Source organism: Aegilops tauschii, chromosome 2 (genome assembly GCF_002575655.3).
Source record: "Aegilops tauschii subsp. strangulata cultivar AL8/78 chromosome 2, Aet v6.0, whole genome shotgun sequence".
In the NCBI taxonomy this organism is placed as follows: domain Eukaryota; kingdom Viridiplantae; phylum Streptophyta; class Magnoliopsida; order Poales; family Poaceae; genus Aegilops; species Aegilops tauschii.
The window spans coordinates 250,758,209-250,783,441 of record NC_053036.3 but is presented as its reverse complement, the minus strand read 5'-3'; positions in this window follow the sequence as shown (position 1 = coordinate 250,783,441).

Sequence of the window (25,233 nt, the reverse complement as noted above, 5' to 3'; positions counted from 1 at the left end):
AACAAGTGCCCGACCAGTTTCGAGGAGGCGAAGAAAATCGTGTGTCCTCTGGATTTACTGCACGTGAAATACCATGTGTGCATGAACAATTGCATCATTTATCGGGACGAGCACGCGGAGTCTACCATGTGTCCGGTGTGCGGCGTCACTCGATACAAGAAGAGGAAGAAAGCTCCTCGAAAAGTGGTGTGGTACTTTCCGATCACTCCTCGTCTGCAGCGGTATTTCGTGGACCCTAAGGTAGCAAAGCTCCTGCGTTAGCACGCGGATAGGGAGGAGAAGAAGCGAGAAGATGACGCAAATGATCCGGAGATAAATAAAAAAGACAAGATGCTGAGTCACCCTAAGGATGGGAGCCAGTGGCAAGCGTTGAACTTCGAACACCCAGAATTTGGGAACGATCCAAGGAACATCATGCTGGGCGCGAGCACCGATGGAATCAATCCGTTTGGCAGCCAGAGAAGCACACATAGCACCTGGCCTGTGTTTGTGTGGATGTACAACCTTCCCCCCTGGTTGTGCATGAGGAGGAAGTACATTCACATGAGTATGCTAATTGATGGACCGAAACAACCAGGGAACGACATCAATCTGTATCTGGGGCTGCTGGAAGAGGAGCTAGACATGCTATGGAAAACGCCAGCCAATACGTGGGACGCCGTAGAGAAAGAATATTTCCCTATGAGAGCCGCACTGCTCACGACGGTGCACGACTATCTCTGTTTCGGATATCTCACGGGGCAGGTGGTCCACGGATTTTCTGGACGCGTCAGGTGCATGGATGACACAACGTATCGCCAGCTAGATAGAGATCTCGGGTCTTCGAAAACCGTGTTCATGGGACATCGAAGGTGGCTTCGCGATGATGACCCGTGGAGGAAACGCAGGGATCTGTTCGATGGTGAAACCGAACCCCGAAGATGCCCGCGTACGAGGAGCGGCGAGGAAATAGACGAGCTGTTAAAAAATTGGAAAGATTGCCCACTGTCGGGAAAGAAGAAAAAGGCGCCAGAGCCGGGAAAGAAGCGAAAGGCGCCAGAACCACTTTTGAAGGTATGGAAAACGAGGTCTGTTTTCTGGGACTTGCCGTACTGGAAGATCCACCGTGTGCCTCACAGCCTTGATGCCATGCATATCACGAAGAACGTGTGCGAGAGTCTGCTTGGTACCCTGCTCAACATGCCAGAGAGGACCAAAGATGGGCCGAAAGCAAGGGCAGACTTGAAATCAATGGGCATTAGGGAGGAGCTTCACGATAATGATGATGATGATGATGAGGCGAAGCAGGACACAGAAAGTCGTCGCAAAGGCAAAAAGGCCAAGAAGACCGGAAATGAGTTCCCTCCCGCGTGCTTCACTCTAAGTCAGGAGGAGATCGATCAGTTTTTCACCTGCCTCATGGGAGTAAAACTTCCTTCCGGTTACACGGGGAAGATAAGAAGATACCTAGACTCAGTGACGTAGAAGTTCAGCGGGATGAAGTCTCACTTCTGTCACGTGCTGATGACGCAGATACTTCCAGTTGCAATCCGTGGGATCATGGGCGCGCACGTCCGTGAAACGCTATTTGGCCTATGCAACTTTTTCGACGTCATCTCTCGAAAGTCGGTTGGCGTGAGGCAACTCAGAAGGCTACATGAAGAGATTGTGGTGATACTATGCAAGCTTGAGATGTACTTCCCTCCTGCATTCTTCGACGTTATGGTGCATCTGCTGGTCCATATCGTGGAGGTTATCATCCAACTCGGGACGACGTTCCTGCACAACATGATGCCGTTCGAAAGGATGAATGGTGTCATCAAAGGATACGTTCGCAACATGTCACGTCCAGAGGGAAGCATAGCCAGGGGCTTTCTGACCGAAGAGTGCATCTCCTACTACACGAATTATCTAGGCATCGAGAACCTCGTTGGTCTGCCCATCAACGGGCACCTCGGAAGGCTCGCTGGATGGGCTCACCGTGAGGGTCGCTGCGAAATGCATGTCGACTTCGATGGTCGACTCGCCGACTTTGAAAGAGCAAACCTAGTCGCGCTACAACACATAGACGTGGTCGATCCTTGGGTGGTAGAGCACAAAACGTTTATTGAGAAGACGTACAATGACCGAGGCCAACAGAGGACGGACGGAGATATAATCAAAGAGCACAACTCATGTTTCACGCGTTGGTTCAAGCAGAAGCTTCTGTCGTACCCTTTACATGAGGATTCTTCCGCGGAAGAACAACTCATATTCGCCTTGTCACAGGGCGCCGAGCACAACCTGATGACGTATGAGGCGTACGATATCAACGGCTACACATTCTACACCGAGGACAAGGACATGAAGAGTGATGGTTATCAGAACTCCGGGGTAACGATGGAATCCTACACTGGTAATGACAAGGACAGATACTACAGAAGGATCGAGGAGATCTGGGATCTGAGCTACGCTGGAGAGAAGGTCCCGATGTTCCGTGTCAGATGGGCCAAGAGCGTCATAAAAGAAGACTGGTATTTCACCACCATGGTTATACCCGAAGCCAAATCCAAGACCGCAGGCGCGAACGTCACCGCGAAAAATGAGCCATGGGTACTGGCTTCCCAAGTGGACCAATGCTTCTTCATTACTGACCCATCAAAGCCCAGTCGTGTTGTCGTGAGGAGAGGCAAAAGGAAGATCATAGGAATGGATGGAGTCGCGAATGAGCAAGACTTCGACAAGTACGGCGACCCGAAGATGGAACATGACGACGACGATGAAGTATCAGCATACACCACAAGAAGAAGCAGGACCACCCTACCTAAAGGACGTCCGTTCAAGAGAAGAACTCCATTTACGAAAAATAAGGGCAAGAAGATTGTGAACAGATAGCTAGCTAAGATCGATTGTATTTGAATTGTAGCCTTCATTTCTCGATTGTATTTCATGGGCAGTATTTGAACTCATGAATGTTTTTAAATTTCATGGACACTCGATCTCGATCCCCCTCCATCTCGATCGCTATCCCACCTCGCGAGATTCGGTCCCCCTCGCCGCCGAGCACCCCCCGCACCATCTCCCTCGCTCCACCGGCCGCCGCCGCCGACCCCCCGCACCCTCCCCCACTCCACCTCCGCCGACGACCCACCGCACCCTCCCCGCTCCACCAGCCGCCGCCGCCGACCCCCGGCCCGCACCCTCCCCCACTCCACCGTCGCCGAGGACCCACCGCACCCTCCCCAGCTCCACCGGTCGTCGCCGCCGACCCCCGGCCCGCACCCTCCCCCACTCCACCGCCGCCGAGGACCCCCCGCGCCCTCTCCCCCGCAACCTCCCCGGCCCGCTCCACCGTCACAAATGAATGCAACTAAAATTGCAAAAAAAATCAAATTTGATTATATTTTCAAATAACAAATTTGATGATATTTTTTAAAAAATCATTACTGTTTTTATAAAAAAATATTACGTTTATGATTTAAACAAGTTTGAACATATTTAAACACAAATAAATATCAAACAACATTTTAAATGCATAAAAACAAAAATTGGGGACCCTGGGAATCGAACCCAGGACCTCCTAGTGTGTGTGCTGCGTGCTGACCAGTCGGGCCAGTGGGCGTGTTCTGATGGAGATAGGGTTAGGTGTAATATAACCTGACCAGTCGGGCTAGTAATTAAAACAAAATTCTAATGGCGCAACAGGGGGAGGTGCGCCATTAGAATCGACGTACTTATGGCGCACTAGGGGAAGGTGCGCCATTGCTAACCCACTCCACTTATTCCCCTCGCACTGTGGCCTCCCTCCCTCCCTCGCCAGATCCCCCACTCGACCCCAACCGTACGCCGCCGCCCCCTTGCTCCGCCCCCTCCGTCCGCCGCGCCTGCATGCCGTCGGCGACGCCGCCGCCGCTGTGGTCTTGCGCTGCCTCGACGCCGCCGCCCCCGCGCCCCCCGAACGGGATCGGCCGAGCGCGCACCGCCCGCTCCTCTCCTCTCCTCCTACATCCGACGAGCGAGGGCCTCCTCCGGCCCCTGCAGCAGCCGGCGAGCACGGCCCCGACGCGCTCATCCCGCCTGCCCCTGTCGTCCTCCGCCACCGGCCCCTGCTCTCCTTCGACCGCGGCAAGCGAGGACCCGGACGAGCTCGGACCCCGACCGCGACCCCTTCGCCGAGCCCGGCCCCGACCCCTCTGGCGACCAGGTACCTCTCCTCCTTCCTCCTTCCTCCCTCTATCCACCATTCCCCATTCCCTCCCTCCCTCCCCTCGACCGTGGCAGTGTAGATCATCTGACCGTTGGCAATTTGTTCCATGTATAACCATTGATTATGCCTTTGACCAGGTACCATTATTTTTGTGACTGTTTTCATGTTTGTAGAACCAATATTTTTGTGCCAACAATCAGTTTACTCCCTCATGCCAACAACCACTCAGTTTTCAGTTAACTCCTTACAGTTCAGATCATATTTTGATTGTCAACAATAGTGGACTTTTAAGGCTTTTTTAGAGGCAATACTAGTGGTTATTAGGCCTTTTTACAGGCAATAATAGTGGAATTTTAGGCGTTTTTTGGAGGAGTGTGTTTCATGCTGGCCTACAGTGATGAATTAGTCAGAATTGTGTATGATTGTGCCTAAAGTACATAATCTAAATATACAGACAAAATAGTTAGCGGAGCATGGGTGAATCTAAAGTATATTGTCAACTTCCAACATTTTCTCTATTGTCCATGTGGTTGAAGCAATGAAGTTAAGTGTGTCATTCTTGCTATGGTCATGTAAGAGAAATGCTCTGCCTTGCTAATTTTACCATGAGATTTGGGGTAATCAGCTAGTTCTGGTCAAAGCAAGTGGTTTTCCTGAGCTATGCCTTGGTTAGAAAATGATGCATGATGGTTTGTTCAGAAGAGGAATAATCCGAGGATAGCACCTATCATGGGGTCAAACCTGGGACCCCTATTGTAATTTGATTTTGATTATTAATTTTTCTGTGAGCAGATGAATTACAGTGTTTGTGTTGTAATGAAACTTGAGCTGAAATAGAACTTGACAGCCTGTATAGTGAATATATGCAGTGAACAGAAATTGACAGGTTTTCTTGACTGAATTCAGTCCTGTACAGTGAATATATGCAGTCATTGTAATTTTTGGGAGTAATTTTTGGTGTCAAAACACTCAAGCAGTAACTGAATTTTCAAACTGAACTTGACACAATACTATTCAGTTAATTTGCTTGGACAGTAGTATGTATGCTCATCACTTTATTTATGGTGTTATGCCCTGTTATCTCTGTTCAGTTGACTAATGAAGCACTAGGCTCATCCATGGTACAAGTTCACCTGTGAAAACTTGAAATTAGTCAGGACATCCCGTACTGATAGATGTAAATTGTGTCCAGTAGGCTTTGAAGCACCGGTTTTTCCTGTTTCTAACTATGAATCTGATATAAACCATATTGTTGGCATAAGTGGTCTTTTGTATATGTACTGATGCTTTGTTAATATAAAGCTATAGATGATGTTGTACTTGTGATGATGCTACTTGTGATCTTCTGAAATGACACATTGGCGACTTCATTACGCGGGGATAATGATATTGCAGGTACCCTGAGAGGCCCTTGAGTTTGCCGGAATGTCGATTAACTTCCGTTCCCGCAAATTCGGGTACTCCATATGTCCTATTTTCAGCAAAGGTCATGCTGAAATTTTCCGTGAATTTTAGCATGACTTTGCTAAAAATAGGACATATGGGGTACTTGCGACTAATGCATGGGCCGGGGTATGTTAGTACTTAGTTAAGTAGGATCAACTGCCCCGCCATTCTTGCTGCATAGGTGGCAATAGAGCCAAGTAATTAGTGCCAAGTGATTAGGCCCAACCTAGGGTGCCTCGGCATCGATAAACCCTAAATGATGAAAACTTAACTTAGCATTTAGGGTGCCTCGGCGTCGACAAACCCTAAATGATGAAACCTTGGCTTCTATAGGGTGCCTCGGTGTCGATGAGAACCTAAATGATGTATGCTTGGGCTTTTAGGGTGCCTCGGCGTCGACAAACCCTAAATGATAAAAGCTTAGCTTTTAGGATGCCTCGGTGTCGACAAACCCTAAATGATGAGACCATGATCTTGTTCCTTGACAATAACCAACTTTTTGACCAAACTTTTTTCTATTTAGAGCGAAACATGGCCCACAACGATGAGGCCGGCGGTTCGGGCGGCAAGCAATTCTGGGAGCTGTCCCAGGAGATGGAGGAAGAACCTCACCGCTATGAGGACGCCGCGGAAGACACCGATCCTGACTACACAACCCCTAGTGGCGTCGGGGATGACACCACTGATGGTGCCGCCGAGGATGCCACCACTGATAATGGCGGCGCACGCACAGATGGCAGCCAACCGAAGAGGCAACGGAAGGACCAGCGCCCGAACGTGCTCGGCACCGTCAAGGAGGAATTTACTGAAGTGAACTCCGACGGGCATCCAACGGCGCCCAAACATGTAGTCAAGGGGTACTCGGTTCAGCTCGGGTGCATTCTCCGGAGCACCGTCTCGATCGACACCGAGAACCTAAGGCATAAGGACCGAGGGAATTTGCGCAGCCTCCTCTTCACGAAGCTGCACGAACGATACAAGTTCCCCGTTGAGTTTGCAAATACACGCCTAAAAAAAGTGAAAAGTGCCACCCTCACGAGGATGAGCACGGCCCTGTCTACATGGAGAAGCACGGTGAAGGCAATGATTGAAAAAGGTGATAGTTATGACAAGATCAAGGCGAAATATCCTTTGATGAGCGAAGATGACTACATGGAGTTCAAGATCAAGTGCGAGAGCAGCGCAACCTCCGAATCAAGTCAGTGGGGGAAAGAAATGCGGGAGTTGAACTTAGGGGTCCACCAACTCGGTCCCGGCGGTTATAGAGTGGCGGAGCCTATATGGGACAAGGAGGACGCGGAGCGCGCCGAGCAAGGCCTACCGCCCCGCTTCGAGAAATTACATGACAAGCAGACCAGGAACTTTGTCAGGGCCCGGTACAAGGAGGACCCGGTAACAAAGGAGCGTACCACGGATCCGAAGACCAGGGCGCTTGAGCTTGTTCTGGTAAGGAATACACCCCCGCATAATTAGCTCCATATGGTTGCATTCTAATTAATGAAGCCAAATTTCTAAATGGTTCACATTCCTTCCGTAGGAGGCTGAAAGCAGTAGCGCGGGGTCGTCTCAGAGCTCCCCTTTTGACACCCCTTTAAATAGGGCGTTGAACGTAATGAAAAACAAGGATAAGCTCAGTAAGCCGTCGTCAGTTGGTCGTGTGGCCGGCAAAGGCTTGTCCACAAAATGGTCGTCATACTATACCGCTGGTGGGTGAAAGGAGAAAAAGACCAGCTCGGAAAGCCAGTCGCGCGAGGTTCAAGAACTCAAGGCACAAGTGGCGTGGATTTCGGAGATTGTCCAAGAGCAAGTGCAACAACAACTGGGAACGACGCTCACCGCCATTATGCCTACCTTGATTCAGGGGCTGACGACGTGGATTGCGGGCAGCCAACAGGGGCCTCCCCCGGTTCCCAGCTTCATGGCCAGCAACTCGCACAACGCGCAGGCGGCGCCATTGGTGTCTCCGGCGGAGGCGGTATTCGTGTCTCCAGCGCCGGCACGGGAATTGGAGCTTAATGCACCCGGGTGTACGCCGGCTGGCACCTCGCCAGCAAGCGGCCCCTCCGTCAGTTGCACGCGCACGCCCGCCGTTGGCGGTGCCTCGACATTAGCCGAGCTCGACGGCATCACGGTAACTAAGCCTCTCGGCCGATGACTTCATCTCCTTGCCTTTGACTGGGCGTCCCTGACGCCCTACATGTTTTCGCAGGGCGCCACCGATGTTCCTTGCACTCTCCTGCACTTCGTGGGCGGCGAGTTGGTCGATGTCGCCAAGGGCAGAATCGTTCAACCGGGCAACCGCGTGTTCCACGGTAATCCGATGCCACCCACCTTGTATAGGGTTGAACTGGTTCGGGTGCTGCCAGGCTGCGACGAGTTGTTACCTCCGATTCGGCCCGCTGGGGCCGACGAAGATGATGTGATGACCCTCAGCGCCTGTGTAAGCTGGCCCCTACTTTGGCCGAAGAGCCAGATTCGTTTGGGGGCGGGGGACACCACCCCACAGACAAGGCCGCCAGTCGTGCCAGCGCCAAGCCATGGCAAGAACACAGCAACGCTACCGGACATGCCGGACATCCCTATGGCACCGGATCCGGACATGCATATGGCACAGGATCCGGACGACGACGACAACGACGGCGGTACATTTTCCAACGTCGATAAGTACTTTGCCGAACATGGGTACGGTGACGAGTTCTGCGGGCCTCCTTCTCAAGAACCCAACCCTCAAAAAGAAGACCGCGATCTAGCTGGTACGGCAGAGAAACCCAATTGCAACAGGCGTCGTCTGGCGTTCAGTTCTCAGGAGACGCCTCCAGCTGCCGCCTTCACCGAGCCTCAGATAGCTGAGGTGCCAAATATTATCAACCCCAACACGCTCAAGAAGGTGGTCTGTGAGCAGAACTCGATCCCATTACAGCAGATCAGGAAGAAGGGATGGAAACTTAAGACTAACAAGGGCGCCAGTGCGAGCCAGCCGGCACCGAGTACGATCCGTGCTCAGGACGGGCCACCTTCACCTAAGGATATCTCGAGGAGGGTGCATGTGGCGGGTAGGCCGATGCTACCTACAAATATGCTCAATGCTGCAACCCGTGCTATGAGGAGTCTGCATGACAGTGTTCTTTCTTTGGAGAAGCGGCGTCTCAGAGAGAATGATGTGGCATACCCGGTTTTCGTGGCCAAGGTGCCAGAGGGCAAGGGCTTTGTGGATAGCGCCGTCGGGGGTACGATCGTCCTGCGGTTTGATGACATCTTTGCTATGCTTAACCTTCATCCGCTGCACTACACCTTCGTTCGGCTGTTTTCGATGAGTATGGAGATGCGGATCATTAGAGACAAGACCCCGGACATTGTGATAGTCGACCCCTTCTACATGCGTGCCAAGATCTTGGGCAGCGCTGGGGACCGGCAAGTCGTGAGTTCACACCTCGAAGGCGTCATTCTAGATAACCCAGATAAGGATAACTTCCTCGTGCCTTACTTTCCTGAGTAAGTCATCTCCTAACCGCCCCGTAACATATGATTTCTTAGATTTCGATCGTTCTTTTTTTTCTAACATTCCGTGTTCTGTGCAGTGACACACATTGCACACTCATCCTCTTAAGCCCGAAATATTCCATGGCCACGTATTTCGACTCGGACCGTGACTCCAAGATAGACTACACAAATATCAAGAAAGTTCTTGATGATGCTCTCCCCGGCTACGCCGCATCTAGAGGCACCTTTAAGAGGCCAGTTCGTAGGTACGGCAGGCACGTGTTCACCCACAATACGACGTTCCCCTGCGTCAAGCAGCCGCCTGGCGGTCAGAAGGATGCCTACTACGCCCTCCATCACATCGGGCGATCGTGCGGGACCATAATCACCTTTTGGTACCAAATAATCTCAAAGATTGGGCTGCAAGCTTGGCGGCAATCCAGGACGCGGACATCCGACAAGAATTCTTTCGCATCCAGTCGGAGTTTGCAGAAATCATCCATCAAGATGTCCTTCGTACCTCGGGGCAGTTCTACCTCAAATTTCAACCGTCCAACAGCGAGATAGACACAACGCTACAAATGCAGGCTGACAACGCCCGCGACTTCATGACCATCACGACAGACGGCGGCTTCATCCATGCTCCGGTCCCATGAGTCGAGTCGAAAGTAGTGATGCTATGTGTAGTTCTGAAACATTGATTAGCTCATGTTGTAATTAAACTTTAATGAACTTGTATGTCTCTTTGGTTTGGACAGTCGTTCAACTTAGATGTAATCGATGCTATTAGTTAGTAGGACCATGAATCGTGCTATTAATGTCTTGCTTTTCTCTTCCGATCCTTTTGTTGCATACTTATATATTGCTTATGTATTGTCTGTTGTTTGGCTAGTGCATAGAGATGCCGTCGTATGTCGTGTACAAGGGTAAGGTTCTCGGAGTCTACGACGACTGGGAGGAGTGTCGGAGACAGGTTCACCGTTTCAGCAGTAACAGTTAGAAAGGGTACACCACTAGGGCGGACGCGGAATCTAGATACGCGCGCTATCTAGCGGGAGAGAGGAGGGAGCATTGGAGGAACCGGATGAAGATCAGTTTCATCGCGATGATGCTCATCGTGATGACCACAGCTCTCTTCTATGTGATGGTAGTTTAGATGATCGATATCGACTTGTAATGTGAAGACAAACTCGCTACTCGCGGTCTCGAGACTTGTAATGTTCTATCTTTGTTCGGTCTTTTGAATTCGGAGACTAATATGATGAATTGTATTCGGAGACTAATCTTCTATTGTATTCGATGAATCTGCTGTTGCTGTGTGGTGCTGCTTATATTCTGTCCAATAATATATTTTGTAATCTGTGCAAAAATCAGAAAAGAAAAAAATAATAATCCCTAATATACAAATTAATGGCGCATCACGCCAACGTGCGCCATTAGTATGCCAAAGGATACTAATGGCGCATCATACCGCAGTGCGCCATTAGTATGCCAGAGGGTACTAATGGCGCATCACCCAGCAGTGTGCCATTAGTATGCCGAAGGATACTAATGGCGCATCACACCGCAGTGCGCCATTAGTATGGCAAAGCACATGGGTATATATGGCCCCCTGGGAGGCATACTAATGGCGCACCGTGGCCTATACTAATGGCGCACTGCCTGGTGCGCCATTAGAATACGCTGGTGCGCCATTAGTAAAAAATACTAGTGGCGTGGTGCTAGTGGCGCACCAGTAGTGCGCCATTAGTAGGCAAAACTGGTGCGCCACTAGTAAGCCTTTTTCTAGTAGTGCACTACTGGTTGCAGATGAAATACCTACCCAAGCACAGCGCGATACAGGAGCGACACACAATTACTAGCTGATATTCTGTTGGACAATGGAGGTTATAACCAATTACTTTTACGGGAACAATAGCACCCAGGAAATTTGAAGGGTAGGTATGAACAAAATTGGAACTGCATATGTACTGCTAAGTGATCCAATACACACATTACCAATCGAGGAGGAGAACGATGGTCGCGGCGGCCTCTGTGAGTCATGGTCGGCAACGGGAGTCAGTTCATTGTCCACGACAGTGGTGCTTCTGCGCTTGGCGTCGATTTCCGGGAAGCAGATCCGAGACCGTGGAAGACGGTGCCGGGGAAGAGGCTCCGTGTACGACGACGATGGTGGACCGGCTCCAGTGCGGTGTACGAGGTCATCGATGAAACAGATGCGCTGCGGTGGACGAGTGCGCCGATGTAGAAGGGGAGGAGCACAAAGGCTGCGGTGCCGTGGAGAAGTCTATTTTGCGATGGGGATAGAAAATGGGGAGTATTCAGGTGTACTACTCTGGGTGCCGGGGTGGTGTTGGCTGGGTAGGGTCAACCTGAAGTTACGAAAACAGCCCCCTACCAACCGTCATCCGTAGGCCTATTCCGAAGGCTATGATGGTAACTTCCCACTGCTCAAATCAGGGTCGCGGGAGATTTACCCGCCGACCTCAAAATTTTGTGACACTGAACTCCCCGTGTGGCATGTTGGGTGATTCGGCTAAGCAACTAGCGAGTAGTACTAGTAAACTCTGCATATTAGGTTTGACCGAAGTCAAACTTCCTAAAGTTTGACCAAGTTTATAAAAAAACATAAAAATTTACCATAACAGATATGTATGATGTGAAAGTACATAGAATAATGAATCTAATGGTATTTATTTGTTATTGTATATGTTAATATTTTTTGTTATAAACTTTCTGAGAGTTTACAAAACCTGACTTTGACCAATGCTAATACGCAGACTTAAATAAAAATGGAGGGTGTACACATTTGTTTTCTTAGTATGTAGTGAATTATGTCGGAAATATGCCCTAGAGGCAATAATAAAAAGGTTATTATTATATTTCCTTGTTCATGATAATTGTCTATTGTTCATGCTATAATTGTGTTATCCGGAAATCGTAATACATGTGTGAATACATAGACCACAACATGTCCCTAGTGAGCCTCTAGTTGACTAGCTTGTTGATCAACAGATAGTCATGGTTTCCTGACTATGGACATTGGATGTCATTGATAACGGGATCACATCATTAGACGAATGATGTGATGGACAAGACCCAATCCTAAGCATAGCACAAGATCATGTAGTTCGTTTGCTAGAGCTTTTCCAAATGTCAAGTATCATTTCCTTAGACCATGAGATTGTGCAACTCCCGGATACCATAGGAGTGCTTTGGGTGTGCCAAATGTCACAACGTAACTGGGTGGCTATAAAGGTGCACTACAGGTATCTCCGAAAGTGTCTGTTGGGTATGACGGAGAGGTATCTCAGGGCCCACTCGGTAATGCATCATCATAATGAGCTCAATGTGACCAAGTGTTTGGTCACGGGATCGTGCATTACGGTACAAGTAAAGTGACTTGCCGGTAACGAGATTGAACAAGGTATTGGGATGCCGACGATCGAATCTCGGGCAAGTAACGTACCAATTGACAAAGGGAATTGTATACGGGATTGATTGAATCCTCGACATCGTGGTTCATCCGATGAGATCATCGTGGAACATGTGGGAGCCAACATGGGTATCTAGATCCCGCTGTTGGTTATTGAACGGAGAGTCGTCTCGGTCATGTCTGTATGTCTCCCAAACCCGTAGGGTCTACACACTTAAGATTCGGTGACGCTAGAGTTGTAGAGATATTAGTATGTGGTTAATCGAAAGTTGTTTGGAGTCCCGGATGAGATCCCGGACGTCACGAGGAGTTCCGGAATGGTCCGGAGGTAAAGATTTATATATGGGAAGTCCTATTTTGGCCACCGGAAAATGTTTGGGATTTTTCGGTATTGTACCGGGAAGGTTCTAGAAGATTCCAAAGTGGGGCCCACCTGCATGGGGGGACCCACATGAACATGGGTAGTGGGGGCAAGGCCCCACACCCCTGGTCAAGGCGCACCAAGATCCCACCTTAGAAGGAATAAGATCATATCCCGAAGGGATAAGATCAAGATCCCTGAAAAAGGGGGATAACAATCGGTGGGGAAGGGAAATGATGGGATTTCTTTCCCCCACCTTTGCCAACGCCCCAATGGACTTGGAGGGCAAGAAACCAGCCCCCTCCACCCCTATATATAGTGGGGAGGCGCATGGGAGCAGCACCCCAAGCCCCTGGCGCCTCCCTCTCCCTCCCGTGACACCTCTCCCTCTCGCTGAGCTTGGCAAAGCCCTGCCGAGATCCCCGCTGCTTCCACCACCACGCCGTCGTGCTGCTGGATCTCCATCAACCTCTCCCTCCCCTTGCTGGATCAAGAAGGAGGAGACGTCTTCCCCAACCGTACGTGTGTTGAACGTGGAGGTGCCGTCCGTTCGGCGCTCGGTCATCGGTGATTTGGATCACGACGAGTATGACTCCATCAACCCCGTTCACTTGAATGCTTTCGCTCGCGATCTACAAGGGTATGTAGATGCACTCTTTACCCTCTGGTTGCTAGAAGACTCCATAGATTGTTCTTGGTGATGCGTAGAATTTTTTTTAATTTCTGCAACGATTTCCAACAGTGGCATCATGAGCTAGGTCTATGCACGAGTAGAACACAAACTTGTTGTGGGCATAGATGTTGTCAATTTTCTTGCCACTACTAGTCTTATCTTGTTTCGGCGGCATCGTGGGATGAAACAGCCCAGACCGACCTTACACATATGCTTACGTGAGACAGGTTCCACCGACTGACATGCACTAGTTGCATAAGGTGGCTAGCGGGTGTCTGTCTCTCCCACTTTAGTCGGATCGGATTCGATGAAAAGGGTCCTTATGAAGGGTAAATAGAAATTGGCATATCATGTTGTGGTTTTACGTAGGTAAGAAACGTTCTTGCTAGAAACCTATAGAAGCCACGTAAAAACATGCAATAACAATTAGAGGACGTCTAACTTGTTTTTGCAGCATATGCCTTGTGATGTGATATGGCCAAAAGGATGTGATGAATGAAATATATGTGATGTATGAGATTGATCATGTTCTTGTAATAGGAATCACGACTTGCATCTCGATGAGTATGACAACCAGCAGGAGCCATAGGAGTTGTCTTTATTTTTGTATGACCTGCGTGTCATTGAATAAAGCCATGTAAATTACTTTACTTTATTGCTAAACACGTTAGCCATAGAAGTAGACGTAATTGTTGGTGTGACAACTTCATGAAGACACGATGATGGAGATCATGGTGTCATGCCGGTGACGAAGATGATCATGGCGCCCCGAAGATGGAGATCGAAGGAGCAATATGATACTGGCCATATCATGTCACTATTTGATTGCATGTGATGTTTATCATATTTTGCTTCTTATTTGCTTAGTACGACTGTAGTAAGTAAGATGATCCCTTATAATAATTTCAAGAAAGTGTTCCCCCTAACTATGCGCCGTTGCGAAAGTCCGTTGTTTCGAAGCACCACGTGATGATCGGGTGTGATAGATTCTAGCGTTCACATACAACGGGTGTAAGACAGATTTACACATGCAAAACACTTAGGTTGACTTGACGAGCCTAGCATGTACAGACATGGCCTCGAAACACAAGAGACCGAAAGGTCGAACATGAGTCGTATAGAAGATACGATCAACATGGAGATGTTCACCGATGTTGACTAGTCCGTCTCACGTGATGATCGGACACGACCTTGTTGACTCGGATCATGTTTCACTTAGATGACTAGAGGGATGTCTATCTGAGTGGGAGTTCATTGAATAATTTGATTAGATGAACTTAATTATCATGAACTTAGTCTAAAATCTTTACAATATGTCTTGTAGATCAAATGGCCCACACTAATGTTGCCCTCAACTTCAACGCGTTCCTAGAGAAAACCAAACTGAAAGATGATGGCAGCAACTATACGGACTGGGTCCGGAACCTGAGGATCATCCTCATTGCTGCCAAGAAAGATTATGTCCTAGAAGCACCGCTAGGTGACGCACCCATCCCAGAGAACCAAGACGTTATGAACGCTTGGCAGCAGCGTGCTGATGATTACTCCCTCGTTCAGTGCGGCATGCTTTACAGCTTAGACCCGGGGCTCCAAAAGCGTTTTGAGCAACACGGAGCATATGAGATGTTCGAAGAGCTGAAAATGGTTTTCCAAGCTCATGCCCGGGTCGAGAGATATGAAGTCTCCGACAAGTTCTTCAGTTGTAAGATGGAGGAAAATAGTTCTGTCAGTGAGCACATACTCAAAATGTCTGTGTTACACAACCGCTTGACTCAGCTGGGAGTTAATCTCCCGGATGACGCGGTCATTGACAGAATCCTTCAGTCGCTTCCACCGAGCTACAAGAGCTTTGTGATGAACTTCAATATGCAAGGGATGGAAAAGACCATTCCTGAGGTATATTCAATGCTGAAATCAGCGGAGGTGGAGATCAAAAAGGAACATCAAGTGTTGATGGTGAATAAAACCACTAAGTTCAAGAAAGGCAAGGGTAAGAAGAACTTCAAGAAGGACGGCAAGGGAGTTGCCGCACCCGGTATGCCAGTTGCCGGGAAGAAGCCAAAGAATGGACCCAAGCCTGAGACTGAGTGCTTTTATTACAAGGGAAGTGGTCACTGGAAGCGGAACTGCCCCAAGTACTTAGCGGACAAGAAGGCCGGCAACACCAAAGGTATATGTGATATACATGTTATTGATGTGTACCTTACCAGCACTCGTAGTAGCTCCTGGATATTTGATACCGGTGCGGTTGCTCATATTTGTAACTCAAAGCAAGAGCTGCGGAATAAACGGAGACTGGCAAAGGACGAGGTGATGATGCGCGTCGAGAATGGTTCCAAGGTCGATGTGATCATCGTCGGCACGCTACCTCTACATTTACCAACGGGATTAGTTTTAAACCTCAATAATTGTTATTTAGTGCCAGCTTTGAGCATGAACATTGTATCAGGATCTCGTTTAATTCGAGATGGCTACTCATTTAAATCCGAGAATAATGGTTGTTCTATTTATATGAGAGATATGTTTCATGGTCATGCCCCACTGGTTAATGGTTTATTCTTAATGAATCTCGAACGTAGTGTTACACATATTCATAGGGTGAATGCCAAAAGATGTAAGGTTGATAATGATAGTCCCACATACTTGTGGCACTGCCGTCTTGGTCACATTGGTGTCAAACGCATGAAGAAGCTCCATGCAGATGGACTTTTGGAGTCTCTTGATTATGAATCATTTGACACGTGCGAACCATGCCTCATGGGTAAGATGACCAAGACTCCGTTCTCCGGAACAATGGAGCGAGCAACCAACTTATTGGAAATCATACATACTGATGTGTGCGGTCCAATGAGGTTTGAGGCTCGCGGTGGCTATCATTATGTTCTCACTCTCGCTAATGACTTGAGTAGATATGGGTATGTCTACCTAATGAATCACAAGTCGGAGACCTTTGAAAAGTTCAAGGAATTTCAGAGTGAGGTTGAGAATCAACGTGATAGGAAAATAAAGTTCTTACGATCAGATCGTGGAGAGGAATATTTGAGTCACGAATTTGGCACACACTTAAGGAAATGTGGAATAGTTTCACAACTCACGCCGCCTGGAACACCTCAGTGAAATGGTGTGTCCGAACGTCATAATCGCACTCTATTGGATATGGTGCGATCTATGATGTCTCTTACCGATCTACCGCTCTCATTTTGGGGCTATGCTTTAGAGACTGCCGCATTCACTTTAAATAGGGCTCCGTCAAAATCCGTTGAGACGACACCGTATGAATTATGGTTTGGGAAGAAACCTAAGCTGTCATTTCTAAAAGTTTGGGGATGCGATGCTTATGTCAAGAAACTTCAACCAGAAAAGCTCGAACCCATGTCGGAAAAATGCGTCTTCATAGGATACCCTAAGGAAACCATTGGGTATACCTTCTACCTCAGATCCGAAGGCAAGATCTTTGTTGCCAAGAACGGGTCCTTTCTGGAGAAAGAGTTTCTCTCGAAAGAAGTAAGTGGGAGGAAAGTGGAACTTGATGAAGTACTACCTCTTGAACCGGAAAGTAGCGCAGCTCAGGAAGATGTTCCTGTGGTGCCTGCACTGACTAGAGAGGAAGCTAATGATGATGATCAAGATACTTCGGATCAAGTTACTACTGAACTTCGTAGGTCCACGAGGACACGTTCCACACCAGAGTGGTATGGCAACCCTGTCCTGGAAATCATGTTGTCAGACAACGGTGAACCTTCGAACTATGAAGAAGCAATGGTAGGCCCAGATTCCAACAAATGGCTTGAAGCCATGCAATCCGAGATAGGATCCATGTATGAAAACAAAGTGTGGACTTTGACAGACTTGCCCGATGATCGGCAAGCGATAGAAAACAAATGGATCTTTAAGAAGAAGACGGACGCGGATGGTAATGTTACCATCTATAAAGCTCGACTTGTCGCTAAGGGTTATCGACAAGTTCAAGGGGTTGACTACGATGAGGCTTTCTCACCCGTAGCGAAGCTGAAGTCCGTCCAAATCATGTTAGCAATTGCCGCATACTATGATTATGAGATATGGCAAATGGACGTCAAAACGGCATTCCTTAACGGCTTTCTTAAGGAAGAATTGTATATGATGCAGCCGGAAGTTTTTGTCGATCCTAAGAATACTAACAAGGTATGCAAGCTCCAGCGCTCCTTCTATGGGCTGGTGCAAGCATCTCGGAGTTGGAACATTCGATTTGATGAGATGATCAAAGCGTTTGGGTTTACACAGACTTATGGAGAAGCCTGTGTTTACAAGAAAGTGAGTGGGAGCTCTGTAGCATCTCTCATATTATATTTGGATGACATACTGTTGATGGGAAATGATATAGAATTCTTGGGAAGCATAAAGGCCTACTTGAACAAGTGTTTTTCAATGAAGGACCTTGGAGAAGCTGCTTTTATATTAGGCATCAAGATCTATAGAGATAGATCCAGACGCCTCATTGGTCTTTCACAAAGTACGTAACTTGACAAGATATTGAAGAAGTTCAATATGGATCAGTCCAAGAAGGGGTTCTTGCCTGTATTGCAAGGTGTGCAATTGAGCACGGCTCAATGCCCGACCACGGCAGAAGATAGAGAAAAGATGATTGTTGTCCCCTATGCCTCGGCCATAGGGTCTATTATGTATGCCATGCTGTGTACCAGACCTGATGTAAACCTTGCCGTAAGTTTGGTAGGAAGGTACCAAAGTAATCCCAGCATGGAACACTGGACATCAGTCAAGAATATCCTGAAGTACCTGAAGAGGACTAAGGATATGTTTCTCGTTTATGGAGGTGACGAAGAGCTCGTCGTAAAGGGTTACGTCGATGCTAGCTTTGACACAGATCTGGATGACTCTAAGTCACAAACCGGATATGTGTATATTTTGAATGGTGGGGCAGTAAGCTGGTGCAGTTGCAAGCAATGCGTTGTGGCGGGATCTACATGTGAAGCGGAATACATGGCGGCCTCAGAGGCAGCACAAGAAGCAATCTGGGTGAAGGAGTTCATTACCGACCTAGGAGTTATTCCCAATGCGTCGGGCCTGATGACTCTCTTCTGTGACAACACTGGAGCTATGGCCCTTGCCAAGGAGCCCAGGTTTCACAGGAAGACCAGGCATATCAAGCGTCGCTTCAACTCCATTCGTGAAAATGTTCAAAATGGAGACATAGATATTTGTAAAGTACATACGGACCTTAATGTAGCAGATCCGTCGACTAGACCTCTCCCTAGAGCAAAACACGATCAACACCACAACTCTATGGGTGTTCGATTCATCACAATGTAACTAGATTATTGACTCTAGTGCAAATGGGAGACTGTTGGAAATATGCCCTAGAGGCAATAATAAAATGGTTATTATTATATTTCCTTGTTCATGATAATTGTCTATTGTTCATGCTATAATTGTGTTACCCGGAAATCGTAATACATGTGTGAATACATAGACCACAACATGTCCCTAGTGAGTCTCTAGTTGACTAGCTCGTTGATCAACATATAGTCATGGTTTCCTGACTATGGACATTGGATGTCATTGATAACGGGATCACGGTATTAGGAGAATGATGTGATGGACAAGACCCAATCCTAAGCATAGCACAAGATCGTGTACTTCGTTTGCTAGAGCTTTTCCAAATGTCAAGTATCATTTCCTTAGACCATGTGATTGTGCAACTCCTGGATACCATAGGAGTGCTTTGGGTGTGCCAAACGTCACAACGTAACTGGGTGGCTATAAAGGTGCACTACGGGTATCTCTGAAAGTGTTTGTTGGGTTGGCACGAATTGAGACTGGGATTTGTCACTCCGTATGACGGAGAGGTATCTCTGGGCCCACTCGGTAATGCATCATCATAATGAGCCCAATGTGACCAAGTGTTTGGTCACGGGATCATGCATTACGGTACGAGTAAAGTGACTTGCCGGTAACGAGATTGAACAAGGTATTGGGATACCGACGATCGAATCTCGGGCAAGTAACGTACCGTTGACAAAGGGAATTGTATACGGGATTGATTGAATCCTCGACATCGTGGTTCATCCGATGAGATCATCGTGGAACATGTGGGAGCCAACATGGGTATCCAGATCCCGCTGTTGGTTATTGACCGGAGAGTCGTCTCGGTCATGTCTGCATGTCTCCCGAACCCGTAGGGTCTACACACTTAAGGTTCGGTGACGCTAGAGTTGTAGAGATATTAGTATGCGATTAACCAAAAGTTTTTCGGAGTCCTGGATGAGATCCCGGACGTCACGAGGAGTTCCGGAATGGTCCGGAGGTAAAGATTTATATATGGGAAGTCCTATTTTGGCCACCGAAAAATGTTCGGGATTTTTCGGTATTGTACCGGGAAGGTTCTAGAAGGTTCCGAAGTGGGGCCCTCCTGCATGGGGGGACCCACATGAACATGGGTAGTGGGGGCAAGGCCCCACACCCCTGGTCAAGGCGCACCAAGATCCCACCTTAGAAGGAATAAGATCATATCCCGAAGGGATAAGATCAAGATCCCTAAAAAAGGGGGATAACAATCGGTGGGGAAGGGAAATGATGGCATTTCTTTCCCCCACCTTTGCCAACGCCCCAATGGACTTGGAGGGCAAGAAACCAGCCCCCTCCACCCCTATATATAGTGGGGAGGCGCATGGGAGCAGCACCCCAAGCCCCAGGCGCCTCTCTCTCCCTCCCGTGACACCTCTCCCTCTCGCTCAGCTTGGCGAAGCCCTGCCGAGATCCCCGCTGCTTCCACCACCACGCCGTCGTGCTGCTGGATCTCCATCAGCCTCTCCCTCCCCTTACTGGATCAAGAAGGAGGAGACGTCTTCCGCAACCGTACGTGTGTTGAACGCGGAGGTGCCGTCCGTTCGGCGCTCGGTCATCGGTGATTTGGATCACGACGAGTACGACTCCATCAACCCCGTTCACTTGAACGCTTCCGCTCGCAATCTACAAGGGTATGTAGATGCACTCTTTTCCCTCTCGTTGCTAGAAGACTCCACAGATTGTTCTTGGTGATGCGTAGAATTTTTTTTAATTTCTGCAACGATCTCCAACAAATTAATCATTTGTTGAAATTGTGAAATAAATATATTAGGCTACTGACTTCAAATGTAATGGTCTATACAATTCAATAGTTACAATCATTTTCGAATTCCAAGATGTATACGAGGTCTATAGTACTTCACAACATGCTCAAACTCGCATAATCCCAGTCATATGACAATCAAAATGCATTTCATAGTTATTACTTTGTAGGATGCAACAAAACCAACAATAACTCTACATCAGCCATTATAAAAGCAACATTTTGAACATATCCCAATGTGTGAATGAAACGTGTAGAGAGAGCTTGCGAAGATGGAGCAGATAGGGCGGGAAAGATTGTATGTATGTGGATGAGAGAGTAAGAGACAAACCTAACGAAACAGAAAGAGGGAGATAGAGAGAGAAAGAGATAGGAAGAAGTTAGGTCTGTGAGAAAGATGGAGACATGTAATATACGTGAGATGCGTGTGCATCCAGATTCTGTACACGTGGAAGGAGAAGAGACAACAGGTTTGATGAGAGTGCTAGAAAAACATGGACGAGAGGGGAAGGATCTCGTGGGTTGAGGGATTGATAAATTTGTGCGGGGGGGAGAGGGATTAGTAATTTTGTGGGAGAGAGAGAGAGGGTGGGGGAGGAGTCAGTCAGCCGTTGTCACATCATCCGGCTTCCAAATGGCCCTGCATTCTCTAGCGCAGGTTGGTCGCTGTCTTCGATCTCCTCGATGCCCTCTTTGAAGATTGAGGTGTTGTGCCTGCTGGGGTGCGAAGAAGCACAAGCGAGATTGGTCGCCATATAACCTTGGATGGGGATGAATGGTGTGCTCGAGGGAGGGGGTATGTGTGTGATGTGTGCTGTCTGTGTGTGTGTTTGTGTGTGTCAGATATTGAGAGAAAATAAACCTAAGGAGAGAAATGTGTGTGTATGTGATTGAAAGCTACTTGCTAAACAGGGTATTCACGAAGAGGTTGTGCGTGCGAGATAGAGAGCGATGTGCGGGCCTTGAGGTGGGCAGGGGCCGGGTGAGGGTGTCAAAATGTGCGCGTTGATGCATGTGTTACATGCAATCGTGCGAGGGACGGACGAATCGAGAGAGATGGTTGTTGTGTTAAGGATGCTCCTATCTCTCTCTCTCTCTCTCACACACACACACAAGTAAAATAGAAGACCGTTCTCTCATGTATACACAATGTATCGGCATATGTCTATGTCTCACTCATGCATGATCATTTGCACATTCACACCTCTCCATGTCTCTATCACACGCACACCGTCTCCACATTGCCCTTCCGCCACAACACACGTATGGACACATACACACGTTCTCTCTCAGTCACACACACAGGGGCTGTTTGGTTTGAAAGTTTGCTTAAGGTTGCCACACCTAAGGTTAGGAAAGTTTGACCAACTTAGGTGGGTGTTTGGTTCAAGCCACAGCTTAGGCAAGCCACATTAGGGTCCCACATTACATACACTCAAAAAGTGTGGCAACATTCCCTTAGGCTTGCCAACTTGTGGCTCTCATTTTGAAGAACTAACCTTAGGCAAGTGTGGCAACATTGTCTCTATGACAAGTGGGCCATAGGGGCAATAAAGTGTGGCATGCCAAAGTGTGGCAAAAACCAAACACATGCCAACTAAAACTGTGGCTGCCAAATTTTGGCTTGGCAAACGGTGGTTGGGTACCAAACAGCCCCAAAATCTGTATTAAAAAAACTAGGGCGCACCTAAAACATCCAAATCCAAATAAACACGAACAGGAGCTAAATTCAAATATATGGAAATATTGTAGCGTCAAGAACTTTTCCCGGAAAAAAAGTTGAGTAATATTAGGGGATTGTTTTCACACACATAAAAAGGTTCGGTGGATGTCCTTCGAGCGCGACACCGTGACGCACCGTTCGATCGATCGCGCGGCCGCGGTTCACGCGCTTGCACAGGATTCCGTATCATGGCTGTGGTAACTAATAAAAGCGCTGCCTAAGTCTAATGTTTACGTATACTAGTACGGTTTTCATTTAAGTTTGACCAACCCTATATAAACTAAACTCAGCTCCCATACGCGCACTCATCAATATGCCGCCGCCGCCATTGCGCATGCCGGCGCCCGGCTGCTCCGGCCAAGAATTTCTCGCCCATCACCGCCGTGTCGCCGCCAAGCCGAAGGATCGCCCGCTCACGTCGTCTGCAGTCCCTCCTCGCGATGCCGCCGCGCTGCCAAGCACGCGAGCAGCTGGTCGAGCCGCGTCTATGCACGCAGCGTAGAAAGAGGAGGACGAGCGCGTGCTCCAGCACGCCGACGAGGAGGAACTAGCTTGTCATTGTCGTCTCAGCCCGCGCGAAGGAGGCGCACATGGTGGTTGTCGCGGCGGAAGTCGGGCGCGTGCGCGTCGAGCCCGCAAACCGGGTGCGGACGCGGAATCTACCTTCGAGACCTTGAATGCCACGTGGATCCTGCAACTGAAGGAGAAATTTGGGTCAGTCAACTCTTGTGAGTCGTTTGATGCAACATGGATGGCTAGAAGGGCTTCTTCAACCTCCGAAATAGATGCATGGTTCATCTTCTCAGCCCGCCACACGCCTAACCGCCTGCCGCCACCGCCGCGCCCTCCCTTGAACCACCTGCCACCTCCATGCTCCCCCACCCCCGCCATCCGTTTAACCCCGGGCACGATCCATTTTTTCCGGCGAACTGCATTCCACGCCCAACACTCATAAGATAGATCATGGGCACCCTGCCGTCTTCTTCCTTCACTACGTCGAACTTCTTTCATAAATCGACTGACCCAAGTTATACTACTAGTACGAACGTATTAACTACAGTAGGAAAACGAAGATACGAGCAGTAGTACCAACTGCAATAAGAACAGTAGTAAGACATAGTACTAGTACTACTGTACATACTAAAGAGTTCAAATAACGAGAAAGAACATAAACATAGTTCTGCTGGGGCCTCAACACAACACACCCTTGAAAATAAACTTAGCAACTAGTCCGCTTGACACTGCAGTAGAACCAGCATGAGCGACGGCACTGCCACCTACTCGGAGTACGAGTCCACGTCCTCGACTTCGTCCTCGTCCCTCTTCCTCTTCGCCGACGCTTCTTTTCTTGAACCGGACACTGGGCTCTGCTTCTTCATCCAACCCTTGTAGATATTTAAACAAAGGTAGGCATCCATTGCTGCATACAGGATGTGATCTTCATCTAATGTCTTTGACTCCCATGCATGATGAAACTCGTGATGAGGTTTCTTCAGTTTACCATACGAAGGATGAACCATGGCTCCTGCCAGGGTCAGCATTGAAGGCTGACCAAGGGAGGGCACCAGCCCTTCCTTCTGGAGGTCGAAGGGGTCGCCTACAACGAGGCCTATCCGACCCAGGATTTCCTTGTCGTTCCTAAAGTCTACAGTAACGAATTTGACTCGGCCGCCCTTGAGGAATTTCTTAAATTCCTCACACTCAACGTCGGCATGGCATATGTGGTAGACCAAGCATAAGTCATGCATCCAAACCTGGATCACGGCGGGCTTCTTCTTCTCTGCATCCTTTAGTTTCTTCTCGCTTCCCAGGACTGTGGTGTACTCAACATCTAGCCCAGCGACCCACTAATCCTTTGAGTTTTCGAACATGCGTTTGAAGCGAGCAAGGCATTCTTTCACCGTTGCGGAAGAACAGGTGTAGATGATGTCGAACTCTTCGCCGTTGATGGTTCTAACGTTGTACTCACCGCCGATCATGGAGATTTGTGTGACACCACAAAATTTTGGCCTTGTTTTATTTATTAAAATGTTGCCAGGAAATAAAACTTTTTCCAATTGTCAAGTTTTACCTTTTGCGATTCTGGATTTTTGCTTCAAGTGGGAAAAACCTTCAAAGGTATTGTTGGACTTGATTGCTCTCTATAATAAAACAATTATTTATCAGTGGATTCAAATGTTGCAAGATTTAATTCCTCAAAGCTTTCTTCCTTTAAAATGATTTCTTTTGCATTTGGAGCCTGTTTGCACTACAACCATTTGACAAATGCATTTAAAATTTCCACCAAAATTTGGGGATGTCATGTGATGGTTCCACATCACTTTTATGCAAAAATACCTTCTGGCCATTGGAGATTTTGAGCTCTACACCAACTTTTCCAATCTGGTCAAGTAGGCATTTTTGCACTACAACCCATTTAAATATTTCTTTAAAAATTCTTCCAAGTGTTTGGAGATGTCAGTGGATGCATACAATTCATCTTCAAGCAAAAACCCAGTGATGTTCTTTGAAAAATTTAAGTGGATCAACCTCTTTTGCGTTCTGGCCCAATTTGATGATTTGTACTGCAACCTTATTTTCCTTTGCTCTAGTAACCCTGAGCTTTTTCCTACTTGTAGCCCTCCCTACCAAACTCTTAAGTCCAGGAGATTGGGCTCATTGGAGGTTTTGAAGTGCATGCTTTAAACCCTTTTTCTTTCTGTCCAAAACTGGAGTTTTGCAAAACTTGCACTAACAAGTTTCTGGTTTTGCACAAGTGATCTTACCATCATCTCCTGCACCTAAAGAGACCCTGATATGGAGATTTTGGCCACTCCAAGAGTTGCCTAAGTACACTAGGCA